Source organism: Microcebus murinus, chromosome 1 (genome assembly GCF_040939455.1).
Source record: "Microcebus murinus isolate Inina chromosome 1, M.murinus_Inina_mat1.0, whole genome shotgun sequence".
Classification (NCBI taxonomy): domain Eukaryota; kingdom Metazoa; phylum Chordata; class Mammalia; order Primates; family Cheirogaleidae; genus Microcebus; species Microcebus murinus.
Genome location: NC_134104.1, coordinates 63,514,956 through 63,535,361, shown reverse-complemented (window position 1 = coordinate 63,535,361; position 20,406 = coordinate 63,514,956). Strand labels below are relative to the sequence as shown.

The window sequence follows — 20,406 nt, the reverse complement described above, 5'->3', positions numbered from 1 at the left end:
CAACAGAGTGCAACACTGTCTCAAAAAAAAAAAAAAAAAAAAAAGGCAACTACTTAGGGGGTACAAATTGTAACAATATGCCCCCTGGGTACATCAGTTAGGAAAAGCTATGATTTCCATATACTTATACCTCATCCTAAAGGTCACTGCTTGCCCAGAGGAATGTGGGATAGATTACAGCCCTCTTCACATCCTCTCAGCTAGGTTCAACAGTGTGTGGCAGAGCCATGAGAACAGTGAAATATATTCACTTAGCCAGAACTCTTTGGACTTGCTAAACCAAAGCCACTTCTGCTGGCTGTTATCTTTTGGTGGCTGTTCATGTGAATATTATTTCATATTAGCTCATAACAGAATAGTATTAATTAATAGATTACTTAACATGTTTTTCTTTTTTCCCCATACCTGCTGTGGTGGCCAAATTTTCCCCAGCTTCTCATATTTGACTCATGACATCTGACTGAAATTACCATACCTGGGTACACCAGACTTTGGGGTCATATCTTTCTGTTTTCAATATGGCTGATCAACTTAAAGAATTTATTTTTGCAGCTGGATTTTTTAAATATATGGAAGTAAATTTGTTTTATTAAATTTTTTTCTTTACCATGCTAAATATTCAAGATAGATATGAATTGGTATGCATCATTTAGAAAGAAATTTGATCATAGCTCAGGCACAGACATTCTGGAACTTTATGACAAAGAAATAATGCTAAATACAAAAAAAAAAAACCACCCAAAAACCTGTATTGATAAAGATATTCACAGTAGTGTTAGTTATTATTGACAAAAATTGAAAACCAGCTATATTTTTTATAACCAAGCATAAGGTTTTAGGTAAATTGTGACATATATCACATAATAGAGTGTTATAATCTTTAAAAATATTCCTGAATTGCCTGTAGAAATATATCAAATATCTATAATATTATGTTTTGGTTATCTCTTGTTGCATAAAATGCTATTCCAAAACTTTATATAAAATAACAATTATTTTATTGTGTTCACAGATTTTGTAGGCTAGGACTTTGGCTAGGGCAAAGTGTAGCTCTCTTCTCTCCATGATATCTGGGGCATTAGTTGAGAATAATTAAATGGCTGGTGGCTTGGAATCCTTTGAAGGCTTCTTTACTCGCATGCCTGGGCTAGAATGATGTAACTCTGAGTTCAGTTGAAACTGTCAATAATGGCTTCTTCAGGAAGCGTGGGCTTTAGAAGGCTTGGGCATTGTGTCTTCATAGTTGTTTAGTTGCTTTTGTGTATAGTAACTCACAGCTTCAGAGTTTGTCAAATGATTTTGAAATTGGAATAGAAGCCATGTATCTTATTCTTTGGTGTTACCTTAATGTAAACTTTATTATGTCTTGAAAGTAACATTTCAGAGTCCAGTCACAGTTTTTATGTGTGTCAAGAGGCAGTTGTGGTAGGTTCCTGATCTTACTTACAACAATGTATTCTTAAGTTCAATAGCTGATTGACAGTGGTCTTCTATGTTTCTTGTAGCAAAGATGTCTGTTCCCTGTTGTGTCTGGTGGTCTTATTCTGAAAGTTATACCTGTAGGCTATGCTTAGTTTACTTCTCTAATCTTTTAATGATTTGATAAGCACCTAGTTTCTTGTATCGATTACTCTGTATAACATAGCTAGCTAGAGTGGTTTGTTTCCTACAAATGCTCCCTTATTACAATAGTGCTTTAGCCCAGCTATAGAGCTCTATATATCATGTAGAGAAAATCCAACATTCTAAAAAATTCAACTTTAAAACAATAATTAAATTAAATCAAAGGGAAAGGTCTATTCTATATTTTACAGAAACATTCCCAAATTTGAAAAATTATATTTTTTAAATTAGCTAATGCCCTTGTATCTTTAAATCAAGATTTGATTTAGCATATTTATTGTAAAAAGGTATTAACAGTGATTTACTAAAAAATGGTTTATTGCATCCAATTGAAATTATTTTTAACATGATCCTCATCAAAATGTTATAGAAGAATATAAATGAAGATTTAATTTAATATTTGGTAAACTAGTCTTATTAAATCTTTTAATATACCATGCAATTGCTAGAAAAATTAATAGAAAATGAAAATTACTATTATACCTATGCCACAGAGTGTGATTCTATGATGAAATCAATAATTGATTAAAATATTTAAAAAAACCCACATTACTTTATCTTTGTTTATTTTTATAGTCAACTCTTTCCCCCTCCTCCTTTATTATTGTTTATATAACCCTGCTTGGGGGACAAGTTGGTTTATCAATTGACTTAACGTTGGTCATTTCCTTGATTGATTTGCTTAACCAGGAAAAGAACTTATGAAAGGATAGCAGGTGGTTAAAAACCTTAGAGAGAACCTGTGAGGTATACTCAGGAGCTTTGCAGCCTCAAACAATGCTCAACCACACTGGAGTTCTGTTTTAGTTAAGGTCCTGCTGTGTCAACTGCTCAGCACTGATGATGCTGGGGCCTAGAGCTAGAAACTATGTACTGCTAGCCTTGTACAGCAGGACATCTCTGCCATTATACTCATCAAAACTGAGGTTTACTTCATCTTTAATTTTTCTTTATTTTAGTGTATTTGACTGTCAAATAAGAAATATATATCACCTCTACTTTGTTTGCTGACTCTTTTGAAAGTCTTTTTCTTTTATCTTTTTTTCACTTAATATCTTTTTTTCAAATTTCAGAATATTACAGGGGTATAAACGCTTTGGTTACATGGATTGCTTTTGTACTGGCTGATGCAAAATTAAATGTGTGTCAATCATCCGGAGTACACTGTACTTGTTTGAGGTTTTAAAGCTCTTATTCTAGGGCATTATTTTCTGATAAATTTTAAGCTGAAGACTCAGAGGGACTGAATCATAGACAGCTTAAATTTTATTCCCAATGTTAATTTTTTATGCCAAAATTTTTCAAGTCCGTGATTTTGTCTACTTTAGCTTTGAGTAGTATTTTCTTGAGTTCAATGGTTAGCCACTGAAATCCAAAGTTTCCTTTCTATTCCTCAATATCCCCCACATTTGTTTTTTCAAGCAAAGTTTTTGTTTCATTTCTATTATATTCAAGTGGCTGTTTAATGACTATTTGGGACCAAATTTACAGTCTTCATGAAAATAATCTCTTTCTCAAAATATTGTCTTAGGCTTGGTCAATGATGAAAGAATATTTTAACTTCAAATAACAATAAATTATAACATTAAAATGCTAGAACATCCTGATTGATACTAAAGAAGCAAAATGACACCTTGCCATGATCCACATAAGTCCCACATTCAGAGAGAGAGGAGCATATTGAATCTTGAGATAAACTAAAAAGAAAAAACGTCTATGTAGCTATAGTCTCTATAAGAGATGAAATCTTGAGCCTGAAAATTACTCCTTTCTTCTTTTTTTCTTTCTTCCTCTTCCTTCCTTCCTTCCTTCCTTCCTTCCTTCCTTCCTTCCTTCCTTCCTTCCTTCCTTCCTTCCTTCCTTCCTTCCTTTTTTTTTTTTTTTTTTTTTTTGAGACAGGGTCACCCCGGCTACAGTACAGAGGCACAATCATAGCTCACTGTAGCCTCAAACCCCTCGACTTAAGCAGTCCTCCTTATGAAAACTAGTCAGCACATGGGTGTGTGTGTGTGGGGGGGGAAGTAGTCCTCTTGCCTTACCCTCCAGAGTAGCTGGGACTACAGGCCTGTGCCACCACGCCCAGCTAATATTTCTTATTTTATTTTATTTTTATTTTTTGTAGAGAAGGGGTATCTTTGTTGTGAGGTTGGTCTTGAACTCCTAGGCTTAAGTGAAGAGTTCCCAAACTGCTGGGATTACAGATGTGAGCCACTCATTTCTTAACAAAAGCAAATTTATCCCTGACATTTGCAATGATGATGTCTAGAGATATAATAATCATGTGAGTAAAATATTTTTCACCCCAATATAAACAGATTTACCTTAACCTTGGAAAAGCTTGTCGGTTTTTAGTTTGAAATATCTGTTGGATTTAAATTCAGTGAGCCAGTTCTTCAAAATATGAATTTCTTATAAAACACTTGAAAAGTAAAAATCCTTTTTTCTTAATGCTTTTTTTGGGACAATGATTAATTTTAGGTGTGAAAAAATATAATTTTTTTTGGTAGAGACACACTCTCGTTATTGGCCTTGAAGTCCTAGCCTCAAGCAATGCTCCTGGCTTGGCTTCTCAAAGTGCTGGGATTAGAGGTGTGAGCCACCACTCCCAGCCTTTCTTAATGTTCTTGTGTCTGAATCTTCCTGTTACAATAAACTATACATACAGTATATGCTTTTCAAATTATACATGAAAACTTATAATATGCAATTAGAAACTAATATTACTTTGAGGGGAAAATCTCCTAATATATTGAGTTAAAATTATTTGGTAAAAGAAGGTTAAGACCAAGTTTTACTCTTGTGTAGATTAGGCAATGACATGCGCTAGCAGTGTTCTTTGGGTATTGTAGTTTGTACCTTCAATTTACTTATTCTCTCAAAAATAGTTTTTTTCCTTTCTTATTTTTATTTTGAAATATTGAGGGGCTACAAATGTTTTTGTTACATGGATAGCTTTTATAATGCTTAAGTCAGGGCTGTTAGTGTGCCCATCATCTGAATAGTGTTCATTATAACTAACAGGTAGGTTTTTACCCCTGCTTCTTGATTTTAAATTACTTTTATTTCTCTCTGTGCCCATTGATTAATTCCAAATTATTAGAGAGTACATGTGTTTTTTCCCATTCCTGAGATACTTCATGTAGGATCATGGCCTCCAGTTCCATTCGAATTACTGCAAAAGACATTAGTTCATTCTTTTTTATGGCTGAGTAATACCCCCTGGTGTATATACCACATTTTATTAATCCACTCATCAACTGATGAGCACTTGAGTTGATTCTACATCTTTGCGATTGTGAATTGTGCTGCAATGAAGATTCCAGTGCAGGTGCCTTTTTGATAAAATGACTTCATTTCATTTTGGTAGATGCCCCGTAGTGGGATTGCTGGGTAGAATGGTAAGTCTATATTTATTTCTTTGAGGAATCTTCATACTGTTTTCCATAGAGGTTGTACTAATTTGCAGTCCCATCAACAGTATACAAGTGTTCCTTCTCTCTGTATCCACACCGGCATCTGTTGTTTTTTGACTTCTTATAAAAGCCATTCTGAAAAGGGTAAGGTGATATCTCATCGTGGTTTTAATTTGCATTTCCCTGATGATTAGTGATGTTGAGCATTTTTCATTTGTTTCTTTGCCATTTGTCTATCTTCTTTTGAAAAACTATTCATGTCTTTTGGGGTTGTTTGGTTTTTTTCTAGATGATTTGTTTGGGTTCTTTGTATACTCTGGACATTAGTCTTTTATCAGATGTATAGTTTGCAAAAATGTTCTCCCTACAGAAAAAATTCTGTAGGCTATTTATTTGCCCTGTTGATTTTTTCCTTTGCTGTGAAGAAGCATTTTGATTCAATCAAGTTCTGTTTATTTATTTAGGTTGTTGCTGTAATTGCCTTTGGGGTCTTAGTCACAAATTCTTTGCCTACGCCAATGTCCAGAAGAGTTTTTCCTACATTTTCTGCTATAATTTTTATAGTTTCATGCCTTACATTTAAAATCCCATCAAAATTCCAACAACATTTATCACAGATCTAGAAAATACAATCCTAAATTTCATATGGAATCAGAAAAGAGACTGAATAGCCAAAGAAATCCTAAGCAAAAAGAACAAATCTGGAGGCATCTCATTATCTGGTTTTGAGGCTATAGTAAACAAACAGCATGATAATGGTATAAAGGCAGACACATAGACCAGTGGAACAGAATAGAGAGTCCAGAAACAAAGCCATCTAGATACAATCAACAGATTTTCAATAAAGCAGACAAAACATACACCAGGGAAAGATGCCTATTCAATAAATGGTGCTAGAAAAATTGGATAGCCACATTCAGAAGAATGAAACGGGGTCCCTATCCCTCACCATATACAAAGATATGCCTAAAGGCTAACTAAAGATGTCAAATCTCCTCAGAAAGAACCAAAATTATACGTGAATAATCATTGCATGAGTGGAACTGGAGCCTTTTGAAAAGCTCATGGAAAGAAGCTAGGGCACAGGAAAAGAAGGAAGCAAGAGGCTGGTAGAGATTGAATCCCAAAGGACTTGGTATTTTATGAAAAAGGAGGAGTGTTTTCAGCTCCCCTCACTCTTGTAGCACACTGCTGGTTCACAAACTTATGAAGATCTCCTCTGCCCTTGTAAATCCAAGCACTGCGGTGGGTGGTGATTTGGGGATTTTTTAAGGACATTGCACCAGGCTACAAGTTCATTCAGGGTTGCTTGCTTTCCCTCTGCATCTGAGCTCTGGTAGTGGGTGCCATAATGGGTATACACCATTGTGGGACTTTGTCCTGCCCACAGACCTTCAGCCTCTGTGTCTTCACATCACCAAATCTCTTGCAGACATTCTCTAGCATCTGTTTGGATTGTGACTAGGGTGGCGAGACCAAGGGGAGTTGCAAGATTCCTAGTGGTCTAATCCTTAGGGATTGCTGTTTCTAAGGAAAGAGAGTACAGTGCACCAACAAAGCATCCTTTGGGACACAGGAAACTAGATTGCAAGCTTTCCTGTGTCCAAGAGCTGCCCACTTGTGTGCAGAGATCACTGCACCTCTTTCAGCAAAGATAAAGGCACTGTGCTGAGCTCTGTGTGGAGGACTGTTGTTCTACGCCAGCAGCCAGGCTGCCACAGTGCTCACTAAGGGATGTGGAAAGAGGAACAACTTCTCCCTCTATCCCACTCCTCTGGACACAGCGCTGCTCCTGTAGGAGACTCACATGGGTGCACCTATGGACAGCCATCCAGCGCAATTAGGGGCAAGTGTGCCTCCACTGTAGGTGTGCCTACCAAGCCCAGGACTGCATGATGGGTGGCATCCCTTCACCTCTCTACACAGAATGGCAATATTCCTGGAGATGGACAGAGGTGTCCGATGTAAATATCCTGAGTGCTGGGAAAGGGTCATGATGGTGAGGCAGATTGCATTCCTGCTGGCCTGGGCAACGGAGTTGGGACAGCCTCATCCCCTCCAGTCCGGAAACCTTGGTACAGTTCACCAGGAGTTCCTCCCATCACTTCTGTCAGGGCTGATGGCTGTATCCAATACTGGGGTATCACATATGCTGATCTGCTTTGGCCTCAGTCAGTTTTTAACCATGGGCACCACCTACTGGCCTGTAGGTTGAACTGCACAACTCAGTGCAAAACAAGGACAGACGAGCACAGCGCTGCAGAATGAGATAAGCTTTCTGAAACCTCCACCATCTCAGTTCCTCAGGAGACAGTGAACATGCTCAGAAGCCCAGTTCATCACTAATTCAATCAGAATCTGAGAAGCCACCACACAAAGGCTCTCTATAACTAAGAAACTCATACACAATCTTTGCTAATGAAAGCAGTCGAGACAGAAGCCAGGCAACCGCACACAACATACATTATAGTCACATCCTCAAGGGGAAAAAAATCCTGTCCAAACAAAAGTAAATTAAAAAATAATAAGAAGAGATAAGATCGTCTATCCAGATAAGAATGAACTAGAGAAACAATGCTGGTAATATGAAATACAGTTTTACAACACCCCCCAAAGGATTATACTAACTCTCTAGCAATGGATCCAAATAAAAATGAAATATTTTAAATACCAGATTAAAAATTCAAAGTACTGATTATAAAGAAGCTCAGTGAGGGAGGGAGAGGGCAAGATGGCTGACTAAAGACATTGCTTGCCAAGCATCCTGGAGGGAAGGAAGTGTTTCAGATAAAGGAGACGGGGGAATGGGCATAGTTCAAGTTTCATTCAGAGGAAGAAGTGCCAAAGCCTGCCAGGAACTTCATGGAGGAAAATTGTGAAGCAGAACAGGAAGAAAGGAAAAGAAAAAAGATATCAGCAAGGATCAAGCTCAGAGAAGCTCAGAGTTCAGTGAAGGGGTAAAGGAGGAATCCTGTTTCTCATTTTCATATACCTTTGGTAATCAGCAGGCTACTGAGTTGTTGAGAAGCTTTTCTACCATTATGTGCCCAAGTGCTGCCACAACCATCCTGATCCCAGAGCTTGGACATTCCTTGCAGGCTTCCTCCCAGGGAAATGGACTAGAGGACCTGGGGACCCAGCTCTCTGCCATTCAGATTCTTTTCTTCCCCCTCCCCTCACCTACCCACTACAGCTAAGAGGGCAGATTGAGACTTTTGGAAGTGGCTGCCTCTCATCAGCTTCAGTGTCCTTCGGTCTGCAGTTTCCATAGAGAGTGGGCCCCACACCTATCCCTTTGAGGACTTGCAGTGGACCCAGGGGTGCCCAGTATGGGAGCTCCCTGCTTGCCAGGACTCCCCGAAGATGCACAGCAGCAGGTCAGACATGCAGGCCAGATCCCGTGCTCCCAGGACTTGAGTGGGTTGCTTTAGTGGGGCACAAGGGAGAGATTTGAGAGCTTGACTTGGAAGGCTAGGGAGCCCATATGGGTAGAACTGATGGGAGAGTACAGTTGGGTGGAGAGCCCATCTCCTCACAGGAAAGTCATGCTGTCAGACTAGGACAGGTCCCCTGGCATGAAGTTCCCAGCCTGCACCATTGTGGCGGAGCATGGTGTGTTCAGGTGCTCATTTGCAAACAGACACTGGAGGGAGCCTCTCAGAAAAGGAGTAATGAGAGATGGGTAGAGTTCACTCTGAGAGCCAGTGAATTATAGATGGCTCCTCCCTCATGAACAGTCTTTCCAGTTTTGAGAGGCTGCTTTGGCCCCTTCTCCCACTGGCTTTCCCAGGAGCCTAGAATATGACCTTTGAGCCCTGCCAAGACTTTGTAAAGCCCTTTTGGCTCACCCAACCTAACACTGACCAGCCTTGCTCTTCCACTCACCTCTGTTGTGGTAGAGAACAAGCAATCCCCTAGGAACTATAGGGCCCCTCCCACAGCCTGGGACATTCAGGTGATTCTCCTAAGGGGCCAAAGCCAATCACAGGCACAAAAGTATATCTCTGCAGTTGGCTCTTTCCTGAAAGCATCAACCACAGACAGGGAGAACAACTGTACAGCTCATTACAGCATCTACCAACTCAATCAAACAGGGCATGGCTGATTCTTACAAGCAACACCCACCAACTCAGAGAATAAGCTGGGGGTCCCAGTACAATTCATCCTTATGGAAAGAGAGGAAGGCAGCAGAATAGAAGCAACCTGAGGGAGAGGAATAAAAGTTGCAGGTAGCTCAAGCTGTGAGTGGTATCCCTCCTCCACTGCAGACCTCTGGGGTGATAGGGGAACTGCTCAGAGTTTGCGCAGAGACATTGCACTGGAGAGCATGTGGAGCAGAGATCTGGTGGCTGCCAGTCCTGGGTTTCCACAAATGATGCTATCTGGATTGCTCTGGTGCATGGAGCCAGGTCCTATCAGGACTCAGCCTTCTAGCAGCAGCCTTTGCAGCACCCCTGCCAGGCTGGTGAGGAATAGACAGAACAGAAGCTCCCCCATGTTGTACCATGGGAACCAGTACTTATGCAAATTGAGTCTCAGTGTCATGGCCCACTCCAATATGGTGGTTCTTTGGGGGAGGGAGTGATGGGACACCTGTACAGCCCCCTGCTCTCCTGTGCTTCTCCACACCCTCCTGATGGGCAGGGGCTCTCTCTTGCCGCCAGACCCTGAAACAAGGATCTCTCTGCTACTCCTTCCCACCCTTCTATCTGTGCCATCAGTAGGTGAATTTGCCAGACACCTGTTGGCAGGAGCTGCTCTGCAGGCTTGGGGTGCGAACACACCCCAGGCACAGAAGGCAGGTCACAGCACAGAGAACTCTAGTGGCTTTTATGGTGGGGGAAAGAGGTGTGGTCTTCCTGAACTGTTCTTGTGTTTGGGGGGCACTGGTCTGCCCTCCTTTCTGAGCTGCAGCCTTGGCCTCAGTCTACCCTCCTTTCTGAGCCACCCCAGTGGCTACCCTGTCTAAGGCAGGCTCAGCTGGGGGTGTGCCTCTTTGCAGGGAGCCCAGTCACTCAGTGCAAAGCCCTTTAGCAGTTGCTATGTGGTGGGTGCCACCACATGGCTATGAGTGGCTTGAGCCAAAATTACTTTCTGGGATGCCAGGAGTGAAGGAGGTACAGAGGAGGTGGTATCCAGAATCAGGGATGCTGGCTCTCTGGTCCTTTGTGGCATTCCCCTGTGGGATGAGAGCCCTGTGTCCTGGTGCTAGCCGGAGGCACCCAGATGGGGGTGGGGGGGGAGCAGCTTACCCCTTCCCTGGGTTCCAGAACTCCCTGGATTTGGTTCATGCAACAGTTTCTCCTTTCGATCCTTTCTTTCAGCTGCTCAGTTCCTTGTGGTGGTGTCCTTGGACTACACTGGTGTCTGTCCCTGTGGTCCACTTCTGAGTGGTAATCACTCTCTGTTCTCCTTATTCCAACCCTCAACTCTTCTGCCAGGAAGGTCCAACAAGCTGTGTCTCTAGTCAGCCATCTTGGCTCCCCAACCAGATACTGAATTTGAAGATTCTTATCAGTTGATGTGAACAAGCTCTGGCCAGTTCTGCCACTTTTATAGGTTATAATTTCGTTTTTTTTTTTAAATGCGTTTTGCATTTTCTTATTTTCTGTTGCATACATTTTATACTTTGAATGATTTTTAAGTTTGAGGATATTTTAATTTTTTTCTAGTCATAATCTTGTATATTCTTAATTTGTTATTTATTAAATTATCATTTATGCATAGTCTCAATTGATTTCAATGAAAGGTGAAATCAGTTTAATTCCTCTTTCTTCTACTCTTCTTTGTTCTCAACTCACCATCAAATTTGTAGAATTATTAACTTTTTTGTTGGCACCTTCAACCTTCTCTTTGCCTCCCTTATTACAATTTAAAAAATTATACTATTGTGTTTACATTGTCATGGATTTAAAATTTACATTCTAGTTTATAGTCATATTTATCACCATTGTTTTAGTTCTACAACTAAAAGCATAAAAGATCAGTACTTGTCCTTTGACCACTGCCTCTCCATGCATTGTTCTGTTGACTGGAGATCACCCTGTAATACTGCAGTGCCCAACCTCCAGGCCCCTGAGCCAGTGAAGCTTCCTCTGTATTTACAGCTGCTCCCCATCACTTGCATCACTGCATAAGCTCCACCTCCTGTCAGATGCACTGTGGCATTAGATTCTCATAAGAGAGTGAACTCCCGGGGGGTGGAGCAAGATGGCGGACGAATAACACCGTCAGACAGAGTATCTCTGCAGAAAAGACAGATTCTAGCAGAAATTAGAGGAAAGAAGCAAGAAGACGAGTATACAGCAGACGAGGGCCGGAAGGAGGGGTACCTGAGACCCCGGGAGACTCCACGGGAGGAGGCTGCAGAGGAGAACTGGAGGCTGAGACCACCGGAGCAGCCCGGAGACCAGCGGCAAGGGTAGGTGGATTTGCTGTTTCCCCTCCCCTGCAATTGGGACTGCTGGTGGACTCCCCAGCGGGTGGAGAGACCTGCGGACACCAGCCCAGAGACCGCCGCCGCCAGCCAGCGGTGAGCCTGTAGCAGACGTGGAACCAGGTTCCCAACTTCCTCCGGGCACCTCTGTGTGCACAGACCCGAGCCACAAGGCAGGCGCCATATTGCCACCTCCTCCGCTCCGCCGACCCTACCCGCGGCTGCCCAGAGAGACAATACAGCCACCAGCCGGAGGCACCTCCAGGGAACGAGACCTTCCCTTTTGGGAGCCTACAGCTGACTCAGGGGAACTCAGACTGTGAGCTCCCTACCTGCCTGCCCTCCCAGATGCTGCTGGCACGGTGTTCCCAGGAGAACGGTGCCGACTCAGAGGCTGAGAGACACAGACCCAGCTTGGGCTCCCTGTGGGTGAATTGGGACCGGAAATCCTCTCCCTGATGGGGATACAGTTTGAACTCTGGGACCCAGAGGTCAGACCTGCAGACCAGATCCCCTGCACCCAGGGCTAGCATTGCCCAGGGCACAGAAGGGTTATACGTGAACAGCCTACTGAGGTGTGTGTGCCTCCAGGGGTGGATCGGCGTCCTAGAGGGCAACCCTCCTCCCAGGAGGTGGCCGTGCGCCCAACCCAGGTGGCGTTCCTGTGCAGGAAACCTCCCCGCCGGCATCACAGTCTGGGGAGGCCTGGTGGCTTGTGGTCTGGCCTGCTGGCAGAGGCCCAGGAGTAGCTGCAGAGTTGGGGAGGGTGGAAAGAAGCGAGGCCCGCTCTAGACTGCGGGTCTCAGACAGCCCCACCCCCACCCCCAGACTTTCTGGCTGAGCGGGACCATTCCAGCCCCGCCCTGACAGCTTTCCCTGGAAGCAGAGAACGGAACTTTGACCCCTGCTAACTGCCTGAGGGCAGGCTTACCCAACCCAGCTCCACCCAGAACAAGAGCTGTTAACAGGACACAAAATCAACAGCATAGCCTGTTCCTCCAAGCAAACGCCACCTACTGACAGGGACGGCATCTTGCACAGCCTTTCCATGGCACTCACTGACTCAATATACAGGGAGTGGTCCAATTTCACCCACAGACACCACCTAACACCTCAGAAACTAAGCAAGGTGTGTGAATACCCAAACAATAACTTAAGGAAAGAAACAACAACTGATTGACATGGGAAGAAATCAGCAAAGAACTCAGAAAATATGAAGAACCAAACGGAAAACACCCCCCCAAAGAGGAGCACCAGCCCCCTAGAAACGGACACCAACCAATATCAGGCAACCAAAATGACAGAAGAGGAATTTCAAATGTGAAGAAAATTCAACGACCAGCAGAAACAACTCAATAACCAACACAAAGAAACCACAAAAAGCCTCCAGGATACGGGAAAAGAAATAGACACAATGAAGAAAAGTATAACCGAACTCCTGGAAATGGAGAATCAATTCAAGGAACTACAAAATACAGTGGAAAGTCTCAAGAACAGGGTAGATCAAACAGAAGAAAGAATCTCAGAGCTTAAAGATAACACCTTCCAATTAAATAAATCAGTCACAGAAATAGAGCAGAGAAACAAGAGAAAAGAGCAAAGCCTACAAGAGCTGTGGGATTATGTGAAGAAACCTAACGTGAGGGTCATAGGGTTACAGGAAGGGGAAGAAGACAACACTCAAGTGTTGGACAAGCTGTTTGAAGATATAATAGAGGAAAATTTCCCAGGCCTTGCTCAAAATCTTGATATACAAGTTCAAGAAGCTCAGAGGACCCCTGGGAGATTCAACGCAAACAGGAAGACGTCATGACATGCAATCATCAGACTGACCAAAGTATCAACTAAAGAGGCCCTTCTAAGAGCTGTAAGACAAAAGAAGCAAGTAACATACAAGGGAAAGCCAATTCGAATAACATCAGACTTCTCTAATGAGACTTTACAAGCAAGGAGAGACTGGGGCCCCATTCTCACTCTTTTGAAACAAAACAATGCCCAGCCTAGAATATTATTCCCTGCAAAACTAAGCTTCATATATGAAGGAGAAATAAAAACATTCTCAGACAAGCAAAGGCTCAGAGAATTCACCAAGACAAGACCAGCCCTACAAGAAGTACTTAAAACAGCGTTACGCACGGAACATCATAATAATAACCCACGAATATAAAAACAACCAAAACCCAAAGATATTAAAGGCCAGATATTACAATGGCTCAAGACAGAAATCATAGCAACATATCCAACCCAACAGAATGAACAGTAATCTACCTTACCTATCAGTTCTCTCAATAAATGTGAATGGCTTAAAGTCTCCACTCAAGAGACATAGGCTGGCTGAATGGATAAGAAAATACAGGCCAAGTATATGCTGTCTTCAGGAAACACATCTAACCTGCAAGGATGCATATAGACTAAAAATAAAAGGGTGGAGATCAATATTCCAAGCAAATAGAAGCCAAAAGAAGGCTGGTGTGGCAGTTCTAATTTCAGACGATTTAGTTTTTAAACCAACAAAAGTAGTAAAAGACAAAGAGGGTCATTATATAATGGTGAAGGGCACAGTCCAACAAGAAGAGATAACAATTTTAAATATATATGCACCCAAGTTAGGTGCACCCAGATTCATAAAGCAAACCTTACTGGAGCTAAGCAAATGGATTAATAGCAACTCCATAATCGCCGGATATTTCAACACCTCACTGACGGCACGAGACAGATCCTCCAAACAGAAAATTAATAAAGAAATAATGGTCTAAAGCTCTGTCACTTTAGAAAAAAAAAAAAAAAAAAAAGAAATAATGGACTTAAACAAAACTCTAGAACAATTGGGTCTGACTGACATTTACAGGACATTCTACCCAAAATCCACTGAATATACGTTCTTCTCATCAGCTCACGGGACATTCTCTAAGATTGACCATATCCTAGGACACAAAGAAAATCTCAAGAAATTTTAAAAAATAGAAATCATACCATGTACCTTCTCAGATCACAGTGGAATAAAAGTAGAAATCAACCCTAACAGAAACTCCCATTTCTACATAAAAACGTGGAAATTAAACAACCTCCTACTAAATGATTACTTCATAAATGAAGAAATCAAGACGGAAATAAAAAAATTCTATGAAGAAAACGACAATGGAGAGACAAGTTATCAACTCTTCTGGGACACAGCTAAAGCAGTTCTGAGAGGAAAGTTTATCTCCATAAATGCTTATAACCAAATGACAAGAAGATCACAAATAGACAATCTAATGAAACGACTCAAAGAGCTGGAATAGAAGAGCATACCAACCCCAAACCCAGCAGAAGAAGTGAAATCAACAAGATCAAATCAGAACTAAACGAAATTGAAAACAGGGAAGCTATTCAGGAGATTAATGAAACAAAAAGTTGGTTCTTTGAAAAAATAAACAAAATTGACACACCATTGGCTAAGCTAACGCAAAGCAGAAAAGAGAAATCTCTAATAAGTTCCATCAGGAACAAAAAAGGAGATATCACAACTGATCCCAAAGAGATACAAGATACAATTTATGAATACTACAAAAACCTTTATGCACACAAACTGGAAAATGTGGAGGAAATGAACAAATTTCTAGAAACACACAGCCTCCCTAGGCTCAACCAGGAAGAAATAGATTCCCTGAACAGACCAATCTCAACAGCTGAAATAGAAACAGCAATTAAAAATCTCCCTAAAAAGAAAAGTCCCGGGCCAGATGGCTTCACACCTGAATTTTACCACACTTACAAAGAAGAACTAGTACCTATCTTGCAGAAACTATTCCACAACATCGAGAAGAACGGAAACCTCCCCGACACCTTTTATGAAGCGAATATTACTCTGATACCAAAACCAGGAAAGGATGCAACGAAAAAAGAAAACTACAGACCAATATCCCTAATGAATATAGATGCAAAAATTTTCAACAAAATCTTAGCTAACCTAATCCAGACACTTATCAAAAAAATAATCCACCACGACCAAGTGGGCTTCATCCCAGGGATGGTTCAACATACGTAAATCTATAAATGCAATTCACCACATAAACAGAAGCAAAAACAAAGACCACATGATTCTTTCAATAGATGCAGAAAAAGCTTTTGACAAAATTCAACACCCTTTCATGATAAGAAAATAGGCATAGAAGGGACATATCTAAAAATGATACAAGCCATATATGACAGACCCATAGCCAACATCATACTGAATGGGGAATAATTGAAAGCATTCCCACTTAGAACTGGAACCAGACAAGGCTGCCCACTATCTCCACTTCTATTCAACATGGTGCTGGAAGTCCTGGCTACAGCAATCAGACAGGAAAGTGGAATTAAAGGTATCCAAATAGGGGCAGAAGAGATCAAACTTTCACTGTTTGCTGATGATATGATATTGTATCTAGTAAACCCCAAAGATTCAACCAAGAAACTCCTGGAACTGATCAATGAATTTAGTAAAGTCTCAGGATACAAAATCAATACACAGAAATCAGAGGCATTCATATATGCCAACAACAATCTAATTGAGAACCAAATCAAAGACTCAATTCCCTTCACAATAGCAACAAAGAAATTAAAGTACCTAGGAATATACTTAACCAAGGACGTAAAAGACCTCTACAGGGAGAACTATGAAACACTGAGGAAGGAAATAGCAGAGGATGTAAACAGATGGAAATCCATACCATGCTCGTGGATCGGCAGACTCAATATCATCAAAATGTCTATACTACCCAAACTGATCTACAGATTCAATGCAATACCTATTAAAATCCCATCAGCATTCTTCACAGATATAGAAAAAATAATTTTACGCTTTGTATGGAACCAAAGAAGACCCCAAATATCAAGAGCAATTCTAGGCAACAAAAACAAAATGGGAGGCATTAATATGCCAGATATCAAACTATACTATAAATCTGTAGTAATTAAATCAATCTAGTATTGGCACAAAAATAGGAATATTGACCAGTGGAACAGATGTGAGAATCCTGATATAAAACCATCCTCATATAGCCATCTAATCTTTGACAAAGCAGACAAAAACATACGCTGGGGAAAAGAATCCCTCTTCAATAAATGGTGCTGGGAAAACTGGATAGCCACCTGTAGAAGGCTAAAACAGGACCCACACCTTTCACCTCTCACAAAAACCAACTCATGCTGGATAACAGACTTAAACCTAAGGTATGAAACTATTAGAACTCTAGAGGAAAAAGTTGGAAACACTCTCCTAGACATCGGCCTGGGCAAATAGTTTATGAAGAAGTCCCCAAAGGCAATCACAGCAGCAACAAAAATAAATAAATGGGACATGATCAAACTACAAAGCTTCTGCACAGCCAAAGAAATAGTCATGAAAGTAAACAGACAACCTACAGAATGGGAGAAAATTTTTGCATCCTATGCATCCGATAACTTGAATATACTTAGAACTCACGAAAATCAGGAAGAAAAAATCAAATAACCCCATTAAAAAGTGGGCAAAGGACTTGAACAGAAACTTTTCTAAAGAAGACAGAAAAATGGCCAACAAACATATGAAAAAATGCTCAACATCCCTAATCATCAGGGAAATGCAAATCAAAACCACAATGAGATATCACTTAACCCCAGTGAGAATGGCCTTTATCAAAAAATCTCCAAACAATAAATGCTGGCGTGGTTGCGGAGAGAGAGGAACACTCCTACACTGCTGGTGGGACTGCAAACTAGTTCAACCTCTGTGGAAAGCAATATGGAGATACCTTAAAGCGATACAAGTGAATCTACCATTTGATCCAGCAATCCCATTGCTGGGCATCTACCCAAATGATCCAATGACACTCTACAAAAAAGACACCTGCACTCGAATGTTTATAGCAGCACAATTCATAATTGCAAGGCTGTGGAAACAGCCCAAGTGCCCATCAATCCAAGAATGGATTAATAAAATGTGGTATATGTATACCATGGAGTACTATTCAGCTCTAAGAAACAATGGTGATATAGCACATCTTATATTTTCCTGGTTAGAGCTGGAACCCATACTACTAAGTGAAGTATCCCAAGAATGGAAAAGCAAGCACCAGATATATTCTCTAGCAAACTGGTATTAACTGAGTAACACCTAAGTGGACACATAGGTACTATAGTAATAGGGTATTGGGCAGGTGGGAGGGGGGAGGGGGGCGGGTATATACATACATAATGAGTGAGATGTGCACCATCTGGGGGATGGTCATGATGGAGACCAGACTTTTGGGGGGGGGAAATGGGTATTTATTGAAACCTTAAAATCTGTACCCCCATAATATGCCGAAATAAAATAAAAAAAATGCAAAAAAAAAATAAAAAATAAAAAAAAAGAGAGTGAACTCCCCTGTAAATTGTGCATGTGAGGGATCTATGTTGCACACTCCTTATGAGAATCTAATGTTGATGATCTGAGGTGGTGATACTAGCATTGGGGAGTGGCTGCAAATACAGATTATCATTAGCAGAGAGGTTTACACAATAAATGTCATGCACTTGAATCATTTAAAACCATTCCCTCCCAACCACCATCTGTGGAAAAATTATCTTCCATGAAATTGATCCCTGGTACCAATCCCTGGTGCCTAAAATGTTGGGGACTGCTGCTGTAGTAGATTTTTTGTAAGTACTTATGGGGGCCCGTGTTTCATTTACATTGTTCTGTTATGCATATATCACAATATATTCATAATATTATGTGACAACCCCTAGATTATATACATCCAAGACTTTAATTCTATTAATTCATTTTAGGTTTTAAATTCAAAATCCTATTTATTAGAAATGAGAAGTGTTTATACAGCTGGCCCTTGAACAACATGGGTTTGAATGGTACAGGTCCATTTGTATTTGGATTTTTTCAACAAAAGTTACACTGAATGTGTCTGCCTCTCCTGTCTCCCCTTCCACCTCCTCTACCTCTTATATCTATGCCACCCCTGAAACAGTGACCCCTCCTCTTTCTCTTCCTCCTCAGCCTATTCTATGTGAAGATGGTGAGAATAAAGACCTTTATGATGATGCACTTGCATTTAATAAATAGTAAATCTATCTTCTCTTTCTTATGATTTTCTTAATAACATTTTCCTTTTTCTAGCTTGCTCTATTGTAAGAATACAGTATATAATTCGTATAACATACAAAATGTGTGTTATTTGACTGTTTTATTTAATCAGTAAGGCTTCCAATCAATGGTGGGCTATTAGTAGTTAAGTTTTGGGTAAGTCAAGAGTTATACACAGATTATCAACTGTGTGTGGGGTCAGTGCCTCTAACCCCCACATTGTCCAAGGATCAACTGTATTTTTATTGAAAATGAAAAAAAACCCAATACAGTTTTTCACTCAATATAAAAATGTTAGTTATAAAGCAATTTCCCATGAGTCTGATTATATCATAAAATGTTAACTACTTAAGGGTTCTACATGCTTAAGTATCTAACATATGAGGTTTTTACTATTATTACTATTATTTGACTCAGTGTTATACTGTTACTTCAGTTAATGATTAGTATCCAAAGCTGTTCAACATGTTGTCATTTTTGCTTTGTCTTCAGTGAATGGTTCAGGGTACACTTTATATACACAGTTTCTAACACCTTTATATAGATGAATCTTATCTATTACTTTGGGCTTGAGATCCCCTTGTAATCCAGCCCTACATTTCCAATTGCTCAATGAATGTTTAACATGGATGTCCCTTTAGCAACTCAAACTTATTTTCCTTTCCTTTCAAACCAAATATTGTCTATGACAGCTATTCTCAACACTCTGTGGCTATCCTTTGACTCTTCCTATTTCCTATGCCTTACCAGCCCTGTCCTTGCCTCTGTTCCCAATCCCATCAGCTGCAAAGTCTCTCACAGTAAATCCTTATTTCCTTTTATTTTCATTGTTGTTTTTCTAATTCAGGCCTTCAGTGGCCTAAATTTCTTTCTCCTTCACTAATGGATTGTAGACTACTAAAAAATAATCTTACTACATTATGTTACAAACAGCCCAGGGTATATTTTACACCAAAGTTTTACATAGGAAAATTTACACATTACAGACATTTATTTCCTTCAGAACCATTATGATATTTTTCTATAAATGTGTGGGAAATGAGTTTTCAAAATGAAATTATATTACAGAATTTTTAGAAATAGAAATTTTAATGATATTTTGTTGTGAATCTTTTCAAGTGCAAAAATTTTTTCATTCAAGTGACAAGAACTTAACTATTTTATCTTTTGTATATATCTGAATTTTCATAATTCATATTTGCTTAAAATCTCCATGAAAATAGAATGAAGCATTTGGAGGGAGAGAATTGAAGACTTTGAGAAATTAACATTTATAGATATATTGAAAATGTTTATTAATAATAGCATTCCTGACTTATAGATTAGAATTATAACTACAAGCTTTTTGCTATTTCTAATAAACATAGGAGTAGGCTGAGAATATTCCTTTATATTTTTTTTCAACATTCTAGGAAAGAAATTATGAAAACTATGTGAATATTATAAATGTATATTTTTCTAAAGAAAAGTATTATCATTCTTTAAGTAGTTTTCATTTGTCATTTGTCATAGGACATGCTACACAAAATGATAGGTAATTATAAGATTACAAGCTTTACAATCATATAGAATTGATTTAAATCCAGTTTCGCTAGTAGTTATATGACTTTAGGCAAGTTAAGATTTTTTATACCTTTAATTTATTCATTTGTAATGTGGGAATAATATCACCTACCTTATCTCAGATAATATGTCCAAATCATATTGCATAGCTTTTGACACATAGTAGGAGGTCAATAAGTGGAGCTATAATGTTTGTTCTTCCTTTCACATCAATTACAGTTGTAAAATATTAACTTCGCAATAAGTTCTTTACTGTTAATATCAAACTAATAACAATAGCTAATATG

General features: G+C 40.0%; 1 protein-coding gene across 7 annotated transcripts in view; it reads right to left on the bottom strand.

Annotated features, from left to right (window-relative positions):
• Positions 1–20,406, bottom strand: part of STXBP5L (syntaxin binding protein 5L) — a 346,530-nt gene that overhangs the window by 42,379 nt on the left and 283,745 nt on the right. The window lies entirely within an intron of this gene.